Here is a 22,711-nt window from a genome sequence, read left to right on the forward strand (position 1 = left end):
GGAGCCTGCTTCTTCCTCTCCCACTCCCCCTGCTTGTGTTCCGTCTCTCACTGGCTGTCTCTCTCTGTGTCAAATAAATAAATAAAATCTTTAAAAAAAAAAAAGAAAAGAAAAGAAAAAGAAAGAAGCTCCTAAGGGCTGTACAAAATGGAAGACTTGCATAGGCAGAAGGAGGCAGGATGAGGAAATTACTAGCAAGTAGTGGATTGTTTAAGACAAGGTCACCTCCCTTTTGGGGGATGGAAGGGGTCTATTAGGCAGATTACCTCGTTATACTGACCAGGAGATTCTAGACCGACTAGTTAAGATTACATTTGTGGGCGAGGCTGAAACTGCAGTTAGGTTAGGTGTTAAGTCTCTGTTTGGTGACATGGGCTTAGCACGAGTGACTCCATTTGGGGCCTGTTGTCTCTTTTTTAGCAATGTGAAGTGATCAGTCCCCACGGTTGACATGCTCTAACCAGTGGCATACATAACCTTATCGTTAACTGTATCTTTTTTTTCCTACAACATGACAGAACCTAGGAATTGATGACCAGTCGAGCAATCATAATGGTAGTCCTGGTATCTGTGGGGCAAAAATGTAGACATCTTTTTTGAAGTTCATGGACTCCTTTCTCTCCACTTGCCCACAGCACCCACTAGGCCAACCGACTCTACCATAGGAGAAGCCGATGGCATTATTAAGGCCTTGTCTATGCTGATGTGGACATACAGAAAGAGAGAATTCCTCCACGGAGAGAAATGGGGGAGAAATGAAAGGATGGAACCCTGGGAGCTGGTTCAGGATCACAGTGAGTGTCCTGGCAAAATGTACGGAACGTGCAGGAGAGACAGGTCAGGGGCAGTTGTGTTGGTCTTGTGCAGAGGGGCTAGGTTACTCTGCTGGGACGGGTGGGCTTTGTAATGTGTCCTTTTTTTCCTCTTGTACTGGTAGCTATCAGCCTCGGTCATCTAAGGCAGGTTCAGAGAAGGGATATAAAGGGATTAGAGTAGAGGATGGCTAAAGGCAAAGCTGAAAACCACACCCAAGGAGGTGGAACAACTTTCCGCTGGATGCCTCAGTTTGGCTCAAGGTGAGTGCGGCAGATGGGGGTCAAGTCTCTGGAGACCTTGTCTGAGGGGCAAGCAGGGTCTTCACGAGGTGGGATCTCCTGGAAATTCATAAAAGGAAGATCATAGAGACAGGAACTACGTGAAAACACAGGCCTAGTACTTGGACCAGGATGCTGACACTGACTGTGCATCGAAGGGTGTCAGCGATAACATGTGTAACAAAAGAGAACCAGAGGGTGCATGCCGAGGACATTACCTGTACCTAGTCCTGGGGAAGGACGACAGGCCAGGGGTTGGTTGTCTTCTTTAGAATGAGAGTTCCTGGTGCTTACCCCACCTCTCCTTCCTGCAGATATCTATCTATGTCAGTCGCTGTACTGTACCCTACTCTGTGCGGTATAAGTTGGAGCCAGAAGAAATGGAGCCGCTAAAGGTAATGCAGGCTCAAGGCCCATTGTGTGCCCACACCGAGACCCACCTCTTCTTCCTCCAGCCCCTGGTTTGTTTCCCTGTCCCCACCACAGCCTCCCAGTGGCTCTCTCCACCTCTCTCTGCAGCTGACCATGAACAAACATTATGATGTTTCCCAACAAGTTCTTGCCTCCAGAGGCTCCACTTTGACCCAGGTACACTTGACAGCAGTAATTCTAGGGCAGGTGAGGGCACAGGGATCTGCCTGGAAGGAAGACTGAGGGATGGTGATGTGGGGAGGAGTTGGTGCTGGCCCTGGACCCCTCTCAGCCTTCTGGTTGCCTCTTCTTGGCTTCCCAAGCACTTGCTGGGCCATGATATAGATATAATCCTGAATCGAGGGAATTGCATGGCTGCCACCCTGCAGATCGCTGAAGAGAATTTCCCTGAGGTGAGGCCTTAGGCCCGGTGCTGATATTACGGTAGAGGGTGGAACCCATGGGCTGTGGGGAGATTTGTCTCTGAGGCCCTAGACAGTAACTGTCACTCTAACTCTTCTTCGCCAAAAGCTGCTGTCCTTGAACTTGAGCAACAACAAGCCATATGGGCTGGATGGCCTGTCTGACATTATACAGGTGGTCTCCACAGTCAAGATCCTGAACCTCTCCAAAAACGAGGTGGGAAGAGGGAGCCAGCTCAAAGTCGGGGTTGACAGTGGGTGGTAGTGCTCATCTGAGAGATGACAGGAGGCAGGAGAAGGTACCTGGGTGGAAAGGTAGGGGCTGGGGCACAGGGGCCCGAGTGTGTCTCTTTCCCTGGGACTCCTTTTACAATTTCCTCCTCGTATTTCTCAGCGGAAGTCAGCCTGAGAGTTGCACAAGGTGAAGGGGTTGTAGAGCTGTGGCCAGAAGGGAATCCATGTCAACTTTCCTGGGGACCTCTGACCCTAGGAGCCTGAGCTACCCAGCAGTGCCCCTCTGCGGGAGGTGGCAGCCATGGGGAAGACCACATGCTCTGCCTTCTCTTCTGTCTGTGTCCCTCACCTGTGCTTAGAGGTCTCCTTTCCTTCCTCTGACCTGCTCACCTGTTTGCCTGGTCTGGGGTCTGTTTTTTACCTTTCTGCACTCAGCTTTCTCTAACATGACGCTATGTCCTGGATGTTCGTGTTCCCCACCCCACACTCCTCATTTGTTGAAAGCCTGACACCCAAAGATGATAGTGTCAGAAAGTGGGTTTGGGGGAGGTGCTTAGGTCATGAGGGTGTAACCCTCCTGAATGGGATGAGTACCCTTATATAAGAGGCTGCAGAGAGATCCCTAACCCTTTCTACCATGTGAGGACATAGCAAGAAGGTGCCAGGCATGAACCAGGAAGAGGGCCCTCACCAGAAAGCGGCCATGCTGGTGCCTTGATCTAGACTTAAGCCTACAGAATGGATAGCAGTAAATTTCTGTCATTTATCAGATACCTAGTTGGTAGTATTTTGTTATAGCAGCCCAAACAGACTGAGACTCATGCCTTCCCGTGAGTGTGTTCTAGGAAGCAGGCATTGCCCTCCTGCTCAGGAGCAGAGTGACCACCTTGAGCCCGGTGCTGGTGCCCTGGACTGGGAAGGGCCTTCCTGCCCAGGGCCTCATGCTGAGACAGGCCTTCCTACGCCCTGCTGAAACAGGGCTCCCCTCCCTGGTTCTGAGAGGACCCTCCTTTCTTTGAACCAAATGTACCCTCCTTCTAATCTCAGGCTGTCACGATGGCTTTCCTGTCCCATGCTGAGGGCCGAGGTCCTGGGGGGCTGTTCCCCAAGGTCCTGTTGCCCTGGCCCAATGCCAGGAGCTGGGCCCTCCTTGGGAGAAACCAGGGTTCCCTGAGTCAGGGGGCCGGTAGTGGGTGACTGCCAGTGAGCAGAGGGCTTCCTGAGGCAGCAGTGGAAGGCAGAGGGCAGAGGTGCTTGAGAGCACAGAAGGACAGGCCTCTCAGAGGCACCGCCCCCTCCCCTCCCTCCGCAGGTCACATCATCCTGACTGGTCCTTCAGAGGAGCCCTGGGTAGCCGGGCACGGGTATAACCCCTCAGGCAAGGAACCGACTGAGACAAGCACAGGTGCACTGGGGCCATCAGGAGGGACGGCGGTGATCATAGGAGGGGACCACAGACCCTCAGCTCCACGCTGACCTGGGGCTTGACCCACTACTCCTTCTGGGGTAGGTCTCCTGCCCCCGTGGCTGCCTCGTTCCCCATGTCTGGCTCAGACCGAGCTCACACAGGTGACAAAGGTTCAACCAGCATGTCCCCGGCCCAATACCTGCATGTTTTCCATTTCTACCTCAGGTGCCAGGGCCAGCCAGGGCAGATGAAGGAAAGGACTGCAGGCAGGGAGCCATTTGTCCCTTCTCCTCTCTTCCTCCCTGACCCCCACCACCATGGCAGAGTTTCTTTCCCTTCCCTTTGCTTTGCGTTCTCTCCCTCCTTTGTCTCTACTCCCCTATGTCTCCCTCACCTCTCCCTTCCTACCGTCAACCCCTCTTCTGTCTTCATCCGCCTCCCTCTCCCTCCCTGCCTCCTGGGTCTTGCCTCACTCGCCTCCCTGCCCCAGCATCCTGGGCCACCCCTGGGGGGTGTCATGGTCCTGCAGAGTGCTGGACCCCTAGTGAGGTAGCAGAGCCCTGGGCTCCCACCCCATTCCCTCTTCCGTCTGGAGCCTTTGGTGGGGACCTGAAGGAAGGAAGGGAGGCAGGAAGGGGAAGGCAGCCCTGGAGCCTGGGCTCCAACTGTTGCTTCTGGTGGCACTGGAGACGGGAATCAGGACAGTCTAGGTGGGATTTGCCCATTGGGAAGGAAATGGAGGAGAGAGGGGAAGAATATGAGCGGTGTAGAGGACAAGGGAGGGAGGGAGAGAAAGAGAAAATGCACTTTCCCTTTGGGTCAGTCCACAGGGGAGGTGTGCAGAGAGGGCCCTGGTGGCTGGGACAAGTAGTGTAGGTGGGACACACTGGGCTGGGTGCCCAACCCTGTCTGACCTGGACATCCTGGGTGTTAGGGACAGAGGTTGTGGGGTTTGATGGCTCTCACCCCATATCCTTACTTTCCGAACTTGCATTGCTTAACCTCTCATTTCCCTCATTTGCAAAAGGAGCCTAATAATATCCATCTCTCGGGCAGCTGTAAAAATGGAGTCAAACGAACTTGTGAAGTGGCTGTCACAGGGTCTGTATATAGTCACGATGCCTGTCACTGGGAGCAGATCGTTCTGATGGTCGCCGTCCCCATTCTTGACACCCTGATTCCCAGAGAACAATTGTCCCCTTCAGCATGAATATCACATAAGACCCTGACTGGGGAACGCTGTGTGATTGTGTCAAGCATGAGTAATTCTAAGGGACTGTTGTTGTTTGTTGTGGAAGTGGAAAGAAAGCCTCAGGGTTCCGTTCATACCTTCTTCCCGTACCTCCCACCCAGTTTCATTGATATATAAGTGACATTCAATTTTTTGTAAGTTTATCTGTACCTTCACCCAGACCTTCACTGCTTCCCCTGCCAGCAATTCCAGGTGAGTGCTCTGTTGTGGGTGGAACTCCCAGCCCAGCCTGGGTTTAAGGGTATGGGAATGTGGTTATGTGGTCCTCAAGGTTTTCTCAATATTGTGGAAAGCCAACAGGTGGATCCAAGGAGTCTAGCCTAGTGGTTAAGAGCATGGGGTATGGAACCAGAATATGGGTTCTCTTCCAGACCCCAACATGCACCAGCTGTGTGACCTTGGTCAAATCACATGACCTGCTGTGACTCAGTGTCTGCCTCTGAAAATGGGGGTTAGACAGTCTACTCCTTGGGCCATTTTATGGAGCAAATGAGACTCTTAAACCATCCCTGGGGTGCAGGTAAACTTCCTGACCTAGGGAACCTGGTAGATAATCTCTCCAGAGGTGGTCTCTGCGGGAGGGGTAGAGGTAGCAACCAAGCAATCTGGGGGGCAGGCACAGTAAGGGTATGGAAGGAATCTGGTTGCTGAGTGGCAGTGGCAGCAGGATTGTTGTTGGGGGAGTGGGGTTGTCCATCTGTCTAGCTGTCCTGGGGCTCAAGTTTCTCCAGTGTAGACATCATGAATGACACATTGTTGTGAGGGACGCCAGCCCCAAGGAGACCCAGAGTGTATTCTCTATCCCAGTGCCCACACCCTCCTGCAGCCTCTTGCCCACCGCCCACCGTCTCCCAGGAGCAGCAGAAATGATGGAGGTTTTCTACACCGAGTCTGGGATGAACCTCCAGTGGTCTCTGAAGTGAGTGCCGGGGGTGCGTGGAGATAGGAGGGAGCTGGGAGGAGCCGAGGAGGGAATAATGAGAACTTGAAGATAATTTGTTTTGCTTGTTTATCTCACTCATTATCACCCTGAACATTTCTGTCTCTGTACACATTAAGTTACCTAGTTGTTTTGAACAGGTGTATATTACTTTTATGAATTCTTCGGACCTCGTTCCTTTATTGACAGACATTTTGGTTTCAGGAGTTTTCCCAGTACACACCGTGCCACAGGGCTCACTCCACGGCATATGTTGCAATAAATGTGGAGCCATGTTTTCTTTGCGCAGATTGGGAAATGGCACTGCAGTCAGACTGTCTCCACTTTGGTCGTAATGGATGTCACCTGTCCTTTCTCTATCCCAGGTGACTTCATGACAGCCACTGGGGCTACACTGGTTCCCACTTGGCCCAAGGTGAGGTTCAGGAATTCAGGACAAGTGAGTGGAGACTGGGTGACCTGTGGATGAGACTCAGGGCTCCTGGCTTTGCTGATCTCCCAACTACCCACTTCATTTCCTCCAGGCCAATCACAGGATCCCAGAGGAGGCCCTCACCCACTCTGATCCAGGATCCTGACAACACAGCCCTGACAAAAACACCTCGGGTGTGGTCCTCTTCATCCTCATCATCTTTGTTGTGTTTTTCCTCCAGTCTGAGTATATCCTTGTGACTGAGCAGGAGTTTGCTTGAGGCTGGGAGGCCAAAGTTTAACTGACACTAATCCGCCCAGAGGTCTAGTTGTTCTGTGTATTTGTCTCACTCAGAATCCCTGATTCTTTTTTTTTTTTTTAAGATTTTATTTTTAAGCAACCTCTACACCCAATATGGGGCTCGAACTCACAACCCCGAGATCAAGAGTCCCGTGCTCTACAGACGGAGCTAGCCAGGCACCCCCTGATTCTTTTGATAATAAAGAATGGCATTGCATGTCGTGTCAAATCCCTGCAAAACCCATTTGAGGCAGGTAGTTTTGTACTACAGATGGAGACAGGTAAACTCAGAGAGGGTCAGAGACCCTTTGGGAACAGCGGGGTAGAGTCTCAAATCCTGGACCCCTTAAAGACCAGGCTGTGTGTGTGCTCCCCAGAACCATGTGGCTGTCGAGGTGGGGAATGCTCTGTTCCCCTGGTAAACACGGAGATGGTGTTCTGTGCCCCTAGCCTTTTATTAAAATGTTTTTATACAGAGAACAGTATAATTGCTTAGTCATACAAATCTACTTAAATTTAAAAACAACTTTGGGGGGGGAATAGCATTAAAGAGCACATGAAAACCTGGGAAGTAAAAATTACCCACATATATGGATGACATAGGATAAATGTCCTTGATATATAAAGAAATCAGTAGCGAGATGCGAAACCGATATTAACCTAGAATTGTTATTAAAAGCAATAGGAATGCCCAACTAATCTATGAAAAGCTATCCAACCGCAATAACTACAAAAATGTAACTGCAAACACTGAGATGAGATACAAAATGAGAGAAGAAAGCTGAAGATTGTTATTTTCAGGAAAATAGAGAGAGAGGGAGAGAAGGAAAGGGCGAGGGAGGGAGAGGAGAGAGAAGTGTGTGTGTGTGTGTGTGTGTGTGTGTGTCTATATTGATATATTGTGTATAGGAAATGTATAAAGTCATTACTTGTAAAAGTATAATATGTCAGGTAAAAACATGTGGAGATGACATACCTCTGAGAGGTAGGCATTTCTGTCTTTACTTCAGAGCCCCCTCCCCGTTTGCTGGTGTACAGGGCAGGTCTCAGAGACTGCAGGGGATAGAAAATCATTTGTATGAGGAAAGCCCTTCAAGGACAGTTCTGGGAGGTTCCACAGGTAGACCTTCCTGATACCCAGGAGCGAAGGGGAAGGAGATGGGTTTAGATGGAGGGTCAGAGCTGGTGGCCCTTGAAGAGGAGGGAGCTGATGAGGACATGGCCCTTCAGCCCCATAGCTCCAGGGCAGTCCCCAGGTTGCTGCTGTCTTGCAGTTGAAAACCAGGAGTGCTCTTGGCTCAGAACCTTCCCAGAGTCATGAGAAGATGGGCACAGAGACTGGTACCCAGCTAGAGCCCAGTACTTCTCTGCTTACTTCACCTTTATTCTCTGTTTTCTCTTTCTGTATTCCCCACCTTCAGCTGGGTTCATCTGTTACTTTGTACCATCTGGCAGTTAGTCCTCACTTCCATCATTCACACTTTGGCTGGGTGGCAGGAATAATTAATAATAGTAATAAAACTGAAAGCAGCAACATTGACAACAACAATAGTAAAAGATACCAACACTTATAGCACACATAGTAGATAAATTACTTGGTCAGAATCATGCAAGTACCGGTTCCCAGCATCAAACCCAGGTCCTTCTGACCCCAAAGCCCCTGCCCCAACCCCTGTGTACCCATTGAGTGTTCTTCTGTGTTCAGGTGGAGGCCAGCACAGGGGAGGAGACTCACCTGAGGTCCTGTGGTGAGCGATGGGTCTGGCAACTGGGACCCAGGTTTGATGACTCCCATCTTCCGTTTAGCTGACCTGTTACTACTATTTGTTCTTCTATACTGTTTCTTCTTCCTGGGGCTTGGTAAAAAAAAAAAAATGCTTCATCCATGTCAAAGTAGAAGGAAAATAAGGAGACAGAAGAGGCAGGGTGGGCCAGGAGTGATATACGTCAAGTCCTACTACAGGCCAGACATTCTTTGAGGTTTTCTCCTTTTCTTCTTACAAGTCTGGAAGCAGGCACCCTTAGTCCCATTTTACAGATGACCAACCTCAGACTCACAGAGTTGTGTAAGTTTTCCAGAGTCAAACATCTACCCCTTGCCATCTGCACAGGCCAAGCGGCAGCCTCCCCTTTGGATGATGGATTTCCAGGGCTTAAGGACTGATAGTGGGAAACTCCCCTGATATGGAAACTGGGTGGTGTCATGTCCTCATCTGGCATGAAGATGACGGTGGGGATGAAATCCTGCCCCATGAGTCATGAGCCAAGAGGCCTGGGTATGGGGTTGCCACATAGACTGGCTGATTCCTGGGGTGTCGAAGTGGACCCAGAAAGCAGCACAAACTCTTGCCCTTGGAAAAGGGAACCTGAGTGGTAGGATATCAACATGGGCAACTACTATATGAAGGGTGTTTTACAGTTCAGCTCATTAAATTCCAAGTACTCTATGCAAGACCCAGATCAGGGAACAGAAGTTAAAAGTGAAGTAACAAAATCCAGGAAACAACCTTGTAAATTACTGCCCCAGGAGTTACACCAAAGATTAAGCTGTTCCCTGTTTGTCCTATGAGCTGTCATTCCATATCTCTGAAGACATTATTATTATTCACTTGTTCTTTTTCAAACCGCTCATTAAAAAGAATCAAATACCAACTGCATATTAAAGGGTGTGTGAAAAGCTGGGAGAAATCATTTCCAACGTATATTCAGACACCTGTTTATGTATTTAATGTACAAAATATTTTAAACAATAGATATAGGTCAAAGATATCGAGAGTGGATGCACGTAACAAGGAATATAAATCCCTAATAAACATGTGAAAACATACCTGTCTAAATAAATAAACAGAAAATAAACTGTATCAAGTGAAACAGGGATACCATAATGTATAAAGCAAAATATGACCCCATTTCTGCAAAAAGATTTATATATATATATATATCAACATGGGTGTGTATGTGATTAAATATTGTTAGTGTATTACATACAGAGAAAAATTTGAGAACTAGGCACCTTAAGTTCACAGAGACTGTCTTTGTATTATGGTGTTGGCAAAAGGTAGGGACAGACGGAAGTGGCATAATTTCAGCTTTTAAATATGCATTTCTGCAGTTTTTATATATGCATTAGACAAAGAGAAGTATTAATTGGCAATCTGACAATGTACTGAGATGAAGTTTTCTAAAACAGGTAAATCAGGAACTGAGTCACAAAATAATAGAGTAGAAATGTGTTTATTTTTTTTAAAAGATTTTATTTATTAGAGAGAGAGCGCGCGGGCACGTGAGGGAGCACACAGAGGGGAGGGGCAGAGAGAGAGAGAGGAGCAGACTCCCCACTGAGCAGGGAACCCAATGCAGAACTCGATCCCAGGACCCTGAGATCATGACCTGAACTAAAGGCAGCCGCTTAACTGACTGAGCCACCCAGGCGCTCCTGGAAATATGTCTATTTAGCAACTTAGAAACGTGTTCATATCCTGCAGTGTGAAAATAGCACGCTATATAGATGTCTCTGATAATAATTCACTGTGTATGCATTGTCCGAGATAGAGATATTTTTAGTTTATAAATCTGCATTTCTACAGTGTTTTAAATATGGAAGCATTGAATAAAATATTGAAAAAATAAGTGCAAGCTGATTACAAATATGATACCTACATATTCACAGCCTTGGAAGCAGATCAAAACTATTTATTTGACAGTTTTCTGTATGCATATGTGTTTGTGTATGTTTCTCTGTCTCAAACTTCTGCACACCAATTATTCATACACTAACTCATGCAACTTTCTACGTAGGTCACTGAGGATTTCTAGTCCAGGGCTTGAAGATCCCAGGATGGGCATGAATGTAGAAGGATTGCTGCCAGCGTGTAGAAAAGTCTAGAAATCCTGGCCCAAAATATGGAATCTATTCACCTCCCTCCCTCACCACCAACACCACAGGCCTTTCCATCCCCTACCCTTTGCCAAGCCCCATAGTTGAGTCTTTCACGCCTGCAGTTCTGACTCTGGTCACCAGGTAGCATTGTTCTCCATAATCTACTGCTCCCCTCCCCCACCACCCCGCGCCCTGATGAAAAGGCATACTTTTTATAAACAGAAACAAAATGTTTCTTCAAAGCACATTACAAAACAGGAAGTACAGTGTGATCCAAATTCTTTTTTTTAAAGATCTTAAATTTAATGCAAAAACAAACACAGAAAACAACAACAAAATTTAAGGTCTGTTTTCTGGATTTCTAGAATTACTTTATGAAAAATTCATTTGTATAAAAAGACCGAAGGGACACAGGCATAGCTTCGTTTCCTGTTTATGCCTACATCAACATCTGATTAATTAATTAAATACATATTGGTTGTCTACCGTGTGCCAGACACTATCAGTCTAATTCTACCTCTGCATTGCAACCTTCCCTCTCTTCATCTCCAGACCTGCATAACTGGAAAAGCCCACGGGAAGCAACACGGATGTTAGCGCCCCCCCCCACCCCCATGAGGTATGACCTTCAATCCGAGGAAGATTAGTCCAAGCTTGACCCCCAAGTCCTAGAATCCCAGCATCGAAGCAAGAAATGATAGGGTTGAGTGGAAGAGGTCGTAACTTGACAAAGGTGCCACCTTGTAACCTCTGTCCTCTTGCATAGGACTAGCAGACTATCACCTGCTCCTGATTAACCTCACTCATGGAGGGTAAAGGATGAGACAAAGAGTGTCGATTTCAGTCTTGCTTTTCCTCATGGGCTTGAGCTAGAGGTTTTACTCGCGCTTTAGTCCTTTGCTCTGTTAGAGTGGTACATTTCAGAATTGGTTTTATGTCTGTCATATCCCTAGGAGGGTGATTCTACCCATTTAGTCATCTGACAAGGCAATCTGAGGCGACATGGGGTTTCTGCTTCATGTAAGACCTTCTCTTTCAGTTAGGGGGCGCCTGGATCCTTATCCGCACAACGCAGAAAATAATAGAGACCGAGTTCTCAAAGACAAGCACAGACCTATGACTCTGGTCTGAACATCTAATTCTCTTGATTTAGTGAAACGGTTTTTACAGATTTCTCACAGGAGGATTCATCAGGATTCCTATTACACCTGACACTCACATGACCCTTTTCTATCTCCTCTCTCTCCTCTCCACAAAAGTACACCCACAGTGAAATTCCTCTATAAGCGAGCAGTGGAGAAAGCTTTTCTAAACGTGATTTCAAATCCAGAAGCCCTAAGGGAAAACAGCAATACACTTGATTTCATTGAAAATTGCTTGGCAAAAAAAAAAAAAAAAAAAGCCCATAAGCAAACTAAAGTGAAAAATTACAAACGGGGAAAAGTACTTACAACTGAGGTCAAAAGGTTTATTATATACCTTCTAACGGAGATTATGAAACAAAGGCAAAATACAACAGGTAAGGGAGCAAGGGCAGTAAATACAAACAGCTATTTTACTGAAAAAAAATTTCCTTAAACATATAAAAGAATACAAAACCTAACCTTTTGTTGTTGTTGAGTTTTTGTTTTAATCATCCAGTGCTCATCACAACAGGGACACTCCTTAATCCCTATCACCTATTTCACCCATTCCCCCCACCCAACTTCACCATCAGTTTATTCTCTAAAGAGCCTGTTTCTTGGTGTATCCCTGTCTTCCTCTCCCTTTGCTCATTTGTTTTGTTTCTTAAATTCCGCATATGAATGAAATCATATGGTATTTGTCTTTCTCTGTCCTGTTTTGCTTAGCAGAATACTCTCTAGCTTCATCTATGTCATATGGCAAGATTTCATTCTTTTATGGTTGAATAATATTCCACTGTATATATGTCCCAATTCTTCTTTATCCGTTCATCAATCAGTGAACACTTGGGGTGCTTCCATAATTTCGCTATTGTAAATAATGCTGCAATAAGCATAGGGATGCATGTATCCCTTTGAATTAGTGTTCTTGTATACGTTGGGTAGATACCCAGCAGTGTGATTACTGGATTGTAGTATTGTTCTATTTTTAACTTTGGAGGACCCTCCATACTGTCTTCCACAATGGCTGCACCATTTGCATTCCTACCAACAGTGCAGGAAGGTTCATTTTTCTCCACATTCTCCCCAACACTTGTCATCTCTTGTGGGTTTTTTTTTTTTTTTAGATTTTATTTATTTATTTATTTAGAGAGCGTGAGCAGTGGGAGGGTCAGTGAGAGAGGGAGAGAGAGAATATTCAAGCACACCCCCTCTCCACGCGTGGAGTTCATGGCAGGGCTCAATCTCGGGACCCTGAGATCATGACCAGAGCCGAAATCAAGAGTCAGACACTCAACAAACTGAGCCACCCAGGTGCCCCTCTTGTGTTTTTGATTTTAGCCATTCTGACAGGTGTGAGGTGATATCTCAATGTAATTTTGATTTGCATGTCCCTGATGATGAGTGATGTTGAGCATCTTTTCATGTGTCTATTGGCCATCTGGATGTCTTCTTTGGAGAAATGTCTGCTCATGTCTTCTGCCCATTTTTTAATTGGGTTATTTGACTTTTGGGCTTTGAGTTGTATGAGTTCTTTACAGATTTTGGATACTAACCCTTTATCACCCATGTCGTTTGGAAATATCATCTCCCATTCATTAGGTTGCCTTTTAGTTTTGTTAATTGTTTCCTTCACTGTGCAGAAGCTTTTTATTTTGAGGTAGTCCTAATAATTTTATTTTTGCTTTTGTTTCCCTTGCCTCAGGTGACCTATCTAGAAAAAATTGCTACAGCTGATGTTAGAGAAATTAGTACCTGTGCTGTCTTCTAGGATTTTTATGGTTTCAGTTCCTGCATTTCAGTCTTTAACCCATTTTGAACTTATTTTTGGTTTGGTGAAAGAAAGTGGCTCCAGTTTCATTCTTTTGCATGTAGGTGACCAGTTTTCCCAACACCATTTGTTGAAGAGATGGTCTTTTTCCCATTGCATATTCTTTTCTGCTCTCTCAAAGGTTAATTGACCCTGTACTTGTGGGTTTATTTCTGTGTTTTCTATTCTGTTCCATTGATGTGTGTTGACTTTTGTGCCAGTACCATACTGTTTTGATCACTACAGCTTTGTAATACAGCTTGAAGTGCGGAATTGTGATGACTCCAGCTTTGCCTTTCCTTTTCAAGATTGCTTTGGCTATTCGGGGTCTTTTGTGGTTCCATACAAATTTTAGGATTGTTTGTTTGAGGTGTGTGAAAAATGCTGTTGGTATTTTGGTAGGATTGCATTAAATGTGTAGCTTGCTTTAGGTAGTATAGGCATTTTAACAATATTTGTTCTTCCAATCCATGGGCATGGAATGTCTTTCGATTTCTTTGTGTCATCTTCAATTTCTTTCGTCGGTGTTTTATAGTTTTCAGAATACAGGTCTTTCCACTCCTTGTAAACTTAACTCTTGATAAGAGATGCATAGGAAATGAAACTGAGATGCCTCTTTCACTATTTACCTAGTCTATGAAGAAATAGGCAGTCACACGCATTGCTGGTAGTAATGTAACATGGTACAAGCCCTACTCAGGGGATTGGATATTATCTTATCAAATTACTAGGGTACTTACTTTTGGAGGCAGGAGAAAACAAGAAAAAAGGCATGTCCACCAATAGGAGGCTGGTTGAATAAGCCATGGTACATCTACACCCTGGAGTACTATGCAACCATAAACACCAGCAATGACTCTATCTATACAGCTATGAAGTAATCTCCAAGATACATTGTTAACTGAAAAAGGCTAGGTGCAGAAAAGTGTATAGAGCGGGGCGCCTGGGTGGCTCAGTCGTTAAGTGCCTGCCTTCGACTCAGGACGTGATCCCGGGGTCTTGGGATGGAGCCCCACATCGGGCTCCCTGCTCCACTGGGAGCCTGCTTCTTCCTCTCCCACTCCCCTGCTTGTGTTCCCTCTCTCGCTGGCTGTCTCTCTCTCTGTCAAATAAATAAATAAATAAATAAATAAATAAATAAATAAATAAAATCTTTAAAAAAAAGAAAGAAAAGTGTATAGAGCGGTTGCTGCCCAATATGGTAGCCACCAGTCACGAGTAGCTATTTACATTAAAGTACATGGAATTAAAAAAATCAGTTGCTGAGTCTCAGTTGCCACATTTTGGGTGCTAAATGTTTAATTCCTGAATAAAACGTTCAGGTAGCTAGTTGCCACTGTATCAGACAGTGCAGATATAGAACATTTCTCTCTTTGCAGAAATTTCTAACACAGGGCACTGGTGTAGAATATGACAACTTTTATCCAGGAAGGGTGTGGAAAACGAAAACACACGAGATACATTTCCTTGTATTAAAAAAAAACTATATGGTTAAAACTCAAGATGATAAAGATGCTTGCCTATAAAGGGACAGAGGAGCAGCCCAGCATCCAAGCCGATGATGTATATTCTCTAAAAAACAAAACACAGATTCACAGACTCCATGCACTGGAAAAGGCAAGAAACAATGACCCAACCCAGTAGCAATGAGCAACTCTAGTCCCCAGACTGAATCCTCCAAGCACATTTCCCACTAAATGCTGATTCCAGGTCTAGGTTGGGGTTGTTCCAGGTGAGTGTGGACTGAACTCTCATACCAGAAAGCAAAAAGAGTCAGAAGCCAACCTGAAGGGGCTCCCACTGGCCAACGATAGAGCAATTATTGAAAACATTAATGACTACAATACACTAAAACACATCAAATACAGGAACATCCCCGAATTCATGATGAGAATCTAAAAAAACAGGAAGAAGAAGAAGAACAACAACAACAACAACAAAGCCAACTCATTGTCACCTCTGAGGATCCTAGGGAAACAACTCATTATTTTAGACAGTGGAAATATTGCAAAAGAACTAAGCATTCACCTTACCCTCCCGTGCTTACTCTACTTAAGCATAACCTAATAGTCGATGAGGAGAAGTTTCTTTTATAGCGGAACATGCAGAAGAAATCAAAGAAGTAGTACATCACACTTTTGTAACCTTACTGAAATGCAGTTCTAGGCAACAACCATCAGAGGCTGTGAAAAATGTGAAGTGAAAAGCAGATGGAAGATTTTGTACTGGCTGGATCAGGCTGACAACAACTGAGCCCAGTGATCAATGTCATCATCAGAGGAAGAGAAATAACCAGACACTACTAGGCTCCTGGTGTAAGGCTATGAGAAGTCCACCACCACATCTGAGGTACTCTTTCCCAAAGACCCAAATCTGAGCAAGCCTCTAAATCTAATTAGTGCTTTATTTATTTTTTAAAGATTTTATTTATTTATTTATTTGTCAGAGAGAGAGAGAGAGAGAGAGAGCACAAGCAGGGGAAGCTGCAGGCAGAGGGAGAAGCAGGCTCCTTGCTCAGTGGGCAAGGAGCCTGACACGGGACTCGATCCCAGGACTCTGGGATCATGACCTGAACCGAAGGCAGCCGCTCAACTGACTGAGCCACCCAGGCGCCCCTAATTAGTGCTTTAAAGGAAAGAGGGAAGCCATAGGAATGTAATAAACACAATAAGGTTACGATTGGCAAAATCCAGAACGCAAACTCCACAGGACAAAGATCCAGTTTCTTAAGTAAATGAATTGGAAGGTTCTAAAAAGGACTGAAAGAGACTAAACACTTCAGAAGGAGTTAAGTTTAAGAGAAATGAAAACAGAGAAATTGAAATTAACACCACAATGGGATACCACCAAAACAACAAAAACGAAAAAAGATGGAAAATACCAAGTGTTGGCGAGGATGTGGAGCAGGGCAGCTCTCACACGCTGCTGGTGAGAATGCAGGTTAGAACAAACACTTTGAAAAACTGCTTCTCAGTATCTTCTGAACTCAACATGCACACACCTTATGACTTGGAAATGCCACTCTTTGGTACCTGCCCGAGAGAAAGGAAAGAAATGTCCACCCAAAGGATATGTACGAGAATGTTCAGAGCCCCATTATCATAATAAGTCCTAATAGGGAAAATACCCAAATCCCATGCCACATACATAGGTTGTGAAATAGCCACACAATGCAGTACTCTACTGCTGTGTCAGTCCCAGCCTATTGATAGTGATGCTATCGCTGTCGATACCGCAAGGGCCAGCCTATTGATAGTGGCTAGGAATGCCTGAGGCACTCGTCTGCACCCATATTACTCATGGACCCCAGAGACATTTCCCCCACAGGGGCCAATCTTGTGGCTGGACTGGCCCTTGTGGTTCTTCCTTGTGGTTTATTATGATTGCATTATTATTGCAGGATGTGCTTTAGCAAAAGACCACCAGGGAACTTTGAGGAACAAGATTTATTACTCACAGATCTGGGATGGTACATGCAACACCCGAGGGTACACAGAATGTGATTGTTGGGGGAGCAGAGAGAAAGAGAGAGAGAGAGAGAGCAAGTATGGACCTGGGATGTGCCTTTATTAGGGTTTGAGACCGGGGTGTTTAGGGTCTTGTGGGCTGAGTCTTTATTGGCTAATTTAAAGCATAACAGCAGGAATTAGGACATGGGAAGGGAGAAGTGGGGTCACTCAAGGGCTCAGTTATCTAGGTTACCCAGGGCTTTCTGAAAGAGGGATCTTCATGGGTGGAGGTGGCCTAGTTCCTTACCTGGTTGTTGTGCTATTAGCTGTGTCATACAGCTGGAAAGTGTTTATTCTAGATGGATGGAGAGAGAGAGGAAAATCAGCACTTCCTTTCCTTTTATTTTAAGGTACTTAGCATCTATGATGGTTATTATAAGTGTCAGCCTGACTTTCCACAGTACCCAGGTATTTGCTCAGACATTATTGTGGATGTTTCTGTCAGTATTTTTGAATGAGAATAACGTTTAAATTGATGACTTTGCATAGATCATAATGTGGGTGGGCCTCATCCACTGATGGTTGAAAGCCTGAAGAGAACAAAAGATTGACCTCCCTCGAGCAAGGATGAACTGGGTAGGCAGCAGACGGCCTTCCACCTCCATAATTGTGTGAGCCAATTTCTTCGAATCTGTCTATACCTGTATCTATCTATCTGTCTATCTCTATCTCTATCTATCATCTATCTGTGGTCTCTATATATTATCTATGTATCTATCTACACATACACACACAACACATCCTATGGGCTCTATTTCTCTGGGGAATGCTGACTAATACAGTGTCTTCTTATAGGACCTGCAGGGTAACCTCAGACAAATATGCATCCTCTGAGCCCTTGAAAAGTGACTTACTAAACGTAGAAACAAAGCTGATGCTATGTCTGATGGACCGGCAGCTGAGTGCATGACAGGAGACATGCCTGGCCACAGTGGCAGACCTAACCCACTAATTCTAGACGACACTCCATCGGACCACACTTGCCAAAGGGGATCAGGCCAGCCCTGTCTGCCAACTAGGGAGGCTGCAGGCATAGGGAAGTGTGAATCCCATCTGGAAAGGCACTCTGAGTTAATAAAAGGGAAAAAAAAAATTCACCATGGAAGTCCAAGGAATTATCTTAACAGCCAAGTTGTCTAATGCGTATTAACTGAGATGGTTATTAACTCTTCTATTTTTATAATTATTACCCTTGCTGTTTTTATTAAATAATCACCACCTAGCACATGGCAAAATGCTTCTGAAGCATAGTTTTCACCCAAAAAACTATGTTGAGTTTTCAACAGATTCTGTGAGTCACCGCAGGGAGTTAATTTTGTTTGTTGGGGTTTTTTTTAGAGTGCCAAGAGATCCCGGCCTAATATGAACCACCATGGGTTGACATAGTTCAACACATGTCTTTTTCTTCTTGCTAAGTGTACTGGTTAGGAATGTGGGCTCTGAAGGTAGACTAGGTCTAAACCCTAGTTCTGCCACTTATAAACCGCGTAAGTGTGAATACCTTACTTCTCCTTACAGTCACTGGATTGGCTCCTGCCTTCCCATTCCACTTCATCTCCTACCGTCTGCACTGTGTCTGCCAAGCTCCAGCCCCCTGTGGTTTTTGTCTGCTCCTGGAACAACTGGTACTCACACACAATGCTGTGTGTACACAAAAAGGCCTGCCTGGGCCCGGCTTTTTCTCATTGTTCAGGACTCAGCTCAAAGGCACTTCCTGAGAAAGAGCCTCATTGACAACTCCATTTATAGTCATCCCTGACCAGTCATTTTCTATGTTATTCATGTGTTCGTTTTTCTTAAGGCACAAATCCCCATATGGAATTTCCCCACTTCTTGATTTTTCTGCTTATTGTCAGTGTTCCCAAACTGGAACGAAAGTTCCTGGAACCTTTCCTATCTTGTTCTCTGTGCTGTGTCCCCTGTTTCTTGTTCAGTGCCTCACATATAAATCACTGACTATATATTACTTACAAGAAGGAATTGATACCTATGAGACACACTGGAGAAGACACAGGTATTTAGAACGGAAGGAAGGGCGGGAGAAGTTGACAAGGAAATTAACATCAAAGAATTCAAATTTTTAATGAGTGTTTGTTGCAGATCCACAGTAGTACATTTCAGACTTGGAGGGGCACCAGAAACAACTATAGAGATCACTCAAAATGTAGACACTTCCCATTCCACCTCCCTGTTTTTGATTCAGCAGACTTAGGGTGGGCCCAGGAATCTTGCGATTTAACGCTCTCTGGTGATTAATGAAGTGGTCTGAGAACCACACTTGGAGAAATCCTGACCTAAACAGCTGACATTTGTGTGGCGGTAATGTGATGGCTACCATGCAGAGTTCTGTGGTATCTGGGGAGTGTCTGTTAGTATAATTACTCAAAAGGGCACCGGTCTTTCCCTCCCACCTATGACCACAGATTCCTTTCCCACAGGGGATCACACTTAAAGTCCACAATATGCCTGAGTGGTTGGAACATTGGGTATTGTTATCTTGTTGTACAGATGAGGCTGGTGGAAGGGTCATGACTTAACTAAAGCGCCCCAATGATGGGATCCTGATCTCGTCACTCTTGCTCCAGCAACTTTTCTAGCACACTGGGCATCGCACCTGGTTCTTCTCTATTGCTTCCTGTTTCTGGGGCTCAGAGTCCACACACTTCTCTGCTGTTCCACTAGAAGGGAGAGGCAGGGGATCAGAGAGCACATGGAATAGAGAAGGAAGGGAGAGGAAGGGAGAGCACACGAAAGGCAGGGGAAAGGGGCGAGGATGTGCTTGCCTGTCCCCACTCAGGTCACTGGAAGCTGTGCAGTGACACTGTGCTCCTCCCCAGCTCCATCCCACAGCCCCCTCCTGCACACAGCAGTGACACCGAAGCTCTCACATCATGGAAATGTGGGCTCATCCCTGCTTGCTGTTCCATGTCCAAGTAGTCTCTCTAGCAGTCCTGGTAGGGTGTTAATATCAGAGGCATCACATTGACAGAATGAAGGTGCCAAAGCTGGGGAGGGGCACCTAATAATATTTGCCGAGGGCTTTCTAGAAGCCACACATTGCAGAGTTGTTATTTCTCAGACTTTCTCACTTCACATCCTCAAAGTAATCCTCTGAGGTGGCATCATTACTTCCTCTCTACACAGGGAGAAATAGGCAGGCTCAGAGAGCAAAGTACATATTCAAAGAAGTCCAGGCAGGCGTCGAACGGACACAGAGGCCAACTTGAAGAGCTGCCCAATTTGAGCATCAAAATACATAGTTAGAGTCACAGATGCTAACACTTTGGGACAAATAGGAGTCTATGGGTCATACTGACATAACTACTTGAATAAACGCATAGCTCAGTAAGCCTTAGAGGAGAAGGGAAAGTCTACCATACAGTCAAATGCCAACAAATAAATCTAGAAGGAATGACAGAATTAGAAAAGCAACATTTGACCACTATCACAGTAACAAGTGATTCAGGCAAGAGGCCTGAATGGAAGCTCAGTCAGCACTAAATCCCACGGCAGGCACAGTCACCACGACAGCCATGCCTGCCCAGGAGCGCTGGAAAAACAATAAGCCACCATCACTTTGTTTTCATTGCTCGTATGTATTACGATCTGTATAGCACAGGCATGATGTGCAGTGATTAACCCCACCTATTTCTCAAAATAGATCCTCCTAGCCGCTTTACCGACATACACATACATACATGCAAAAAACATACTTACGAATGTGCATACAGACCCAAATACATGCATGCTCTGTCCCACCCTCTTTTTCACTGTCCAAGTTCCCAGGAATTCATTGAAGTGGATTCACAGAAGGGTAATGAAGAAAACACCCAGAATTCAACAAACTCAATTCTAATCACACCTATCAAGTGGAAAGTTCTATAAGTACTTTCTTTTAGTGGCTGATTTTTCTGTAGATGACCTAAAGATCGCCTCTGGGACATTTTTCCATATCCTTGGGTTGGAAAGCTCAGTATTGCTAAGATGAAAATTGTTAGGATGAAAAATCCCCACACTCACCTATAGATTCAACACAATCCAAATCAAAATCCTAGTGTACTTTATCAGTATTTTTTTTGAAAATTTACAGCTGAATCTAAAATTCATGTAGAAATGGCAAAAAGATGTAGTCTATAAAAACAAATAGAAACCGTGATCCATATGATCACGCCATATACAAAAGCCTACTGAAAATGGATCATAGATCTCAGTATAAGACCTAAAGCTATAAAACATAGTAGAAAACACAGAAGAGGAAACCATGGGAGAAAATCCTTGTGACCTTGGCTTAGGTGAAGATTTATTAGATGCCACACTGAAACCGCAATACATAAATGAACAAATTGATAAGTTGGACTGCCTCAAAATGGAAAAAAACCCCACAAAACAACAACAACAACAACAACAACAACAACAACAACAACAACAACAACAAACGTCTGTTCTTCCAAAGACACTGTTGAGAGAATGAAGAGACAAGCCACTGACTGGGAGAAGAGTATTTGTAAATCATTTATCTGATAAAGGACCTGTATCCAAAATATGGAAAATCCCTCAAGAGTCAATAAGAGACCCTCCAATAAATAAATGGGCAAACAATTTGAACAAATACTTCACCCAAAAAATTATACAAATGGCAAATAGGCCCATGAGAAGATGGTCAACATCATTAGTTAGTAAGGAAATGTAAATTAAAACTACAGTTAACTATCACCACAGCCCTGTGAGAATGACCAACATTAAAAATACTGACCATACTAAGCATCGTGGAGGATGGAACCTTCATACACTGCCGGTGGGAATGAAAAAGGATACAACCGCTTTGGAGTTAGTTTGGTAGCTTCTTACCTTGTTCATCTTACATCTACCATATGACCCAGCCATTGAGCCCCCAAGTATTTACCCTACAGAAAGAAAGCATGTGTCCATGTAAAGATTTGCACACAAATGTTCATACCAGTTTTACTGAAAAGAGCTTCAAGCTGAAAACAACCCACATGTCCATCACCAGGCGAACGGTTGAAACGAGTTGTGATATATACATATAATGGACTATCATTCAGCAACAAAAAGGAACTATCCGCACATGCAACAAAAGGATAGATCTACAAATAGGCTGAATGAAAGAAGCCAGAAAACAAGAGCACATTCTGTACAATTTTATTGACATTAAGTTATTAAAAAAGAAAAAGAAATTGATGGTGACAGAAGTTCAGTGGTTGCCTGGGACCAGGGAGAGGTCCAGGGGAGGGAGCTGGAGGCCAGAGGAGGGTGGGTGAGGAGATTACAGATGGTCATGGGGAAGCTTTTTGGGGTGATGGGTATGTTTACTATCTCGACTGCAGTATTGGTTTCACGATGCATACGTATGGGAAACTTTATTAAAGAAGGTACTTCAAACGCGTGTAGGGCATTGCATGTCAATCATATGCCAGTAAAGCATTTGGAATATATTTGAATATTTCCAAGTCTTTAATGCGGTTAAATTAACCAGGAGCGTGATTCCCATTAATACGTTCTTGTCGTATTAACACCTCCACACTACGTCTTACCAAATTGGTCTGCACCACATACGACCAAAATAGAAGTTATCATTTGCAATGGGGTACACAGAAATATTTAATGAGAGTTGATGCACATGTTCTTCTGCAGTACAGAACTGAAAATTATTGTTTCTTGGGAAATAATCGTGACATTTTAGAATACCTGGTTATTTTAGGGAACATGGCTGAGTATCATTATAATAGGGCGAGCTCTAGAGTAATTATTATTTTTGAAAATACTAGATTCTTGTAACTGACATTTTAAACTAACACTGGGAAACTCTGGCATTTAAAATGTTTCATTATACAATGGATAAAAACGTGGTGAGCAGGGAAGAATCCATGCTACAATCACAAATGGCTAGAAAAACA

General features: G+C 44.8%; 1 long non-coding RNA gene across 17 annotated transcripts in view; it reads left to right on the forward strand.

The window, feature by feature from the left end:
- The window catches only part of LOC113244347 (uncharacterized), a 51,279-nt gene extending 44,331 nt beyond the window's left edge, over positions 1-6,948 (forward strand). For 3 of the 17 annotated variants that reach the window (XR_008959790.1, XR_008959805.1, XR_008959799.1), the window contains 7 exons: positions 636-794; positions 1,409-1,489; positions 1,614-1,682; positions 2,037-2,144; positions 3,474-5,740; positions 6,127-6,176; positions 6,286-6,948. This is a non-coding gene — a long non-coding RNA (uncharacterized LOC113244347). Of the gene's footprint in view, positions 1-635; positions 795-1,408; positions 5,741-6,126; positions 6,201-6,285 lie in introns of all 17 variants that reach the window. The other 14 variants (XR_008959798.1, XR_008959782.1, XR_007188250.2 and 11 more) reach the window with 9 other exon arrangements.
- Positions 6,949-22,711: the final 15,763 nt, after the last annotated feature.

This window comes from Ursus arctos, chromosome X, assembly GCF_023065955.2.
Source record: "Ursus arctos isolate Adak ecotype North America chromosome X, UrsArc2.0, whole genome shotgun sequence".
NCBI classification, from domain to species: domain Eukaryota; kingdom Metazoa; phylum Chordata; class Mammalia; order Carnivora; family Ursidae; genus Ursus; species Ursus arctos.